The sequence below is a fragment of the Tachypleus tridentatus genome, chromosome 8 (genome assembly GCF_004210375.1).
Source record: "Tachypleus tridentatus isolate NWPU-2018 chromosome 8, ASM421037v1, whole genome shotgun sequence".
NCBI classification, from domain to species: domain Eukaryota; kingdom Metazoa; phylum Arthropoda; class Merostomata; order Xiphosura; family Limulidae; genus Tachypleus; species Tachypleus tridentatus.
Window position 1 is genome coordinate 160,059,061 of NC_134832.1, and position 558 is coordinate 160,059,618.

A 558-nucleotide genomic window follows, 5' to 3' on the forward strand; every position below is an offset into this window, starting at 1 on the left:
CTCTGTTCTTTGTTACAAGTGTTATATTGACATCAGTTTCTTGTTCTTTGTAACAAGTGTTACATTAACATAAGTGTCTCTTATTTGTAACAATTGTTATATTAACACAAGTTCTCTTGTTCTTTGTAACAAGTGTTATATTGACATGAGTGTCTGTTGTTCTTTGTAACAAGTGTTACATTAAAACGAGTTCTCTTGTTTGTTAAAAGTGTTATATTAACAAGAGTTCTCTTGTTCTTTTTACAAGTGTTACATTAACATGAGTGTCTTTTGTTCTTTGCAACAAGTGTTATATTAACTTGATTGTTTTCGTTTTTTGTAACAAGTGTTATATAAACACGAGTTTTCCTTTGTTCTTTGTAACAAGTGTTACATTAACACGAGTGTCTCTTTTTCTTTGTAACAAGTGTTACATTAACATCAGTGTCTCTTTTTTGTAACAATTGTTATATTAACACAAGTTCTTTTGTTCCTTGTAACAAGTGTTACATTAAAACGAGTTCTCTCGTTCTTTGTAACAAGTGTTAGAGTAACTTGAGTGTCTTGTTTCTTAAAACA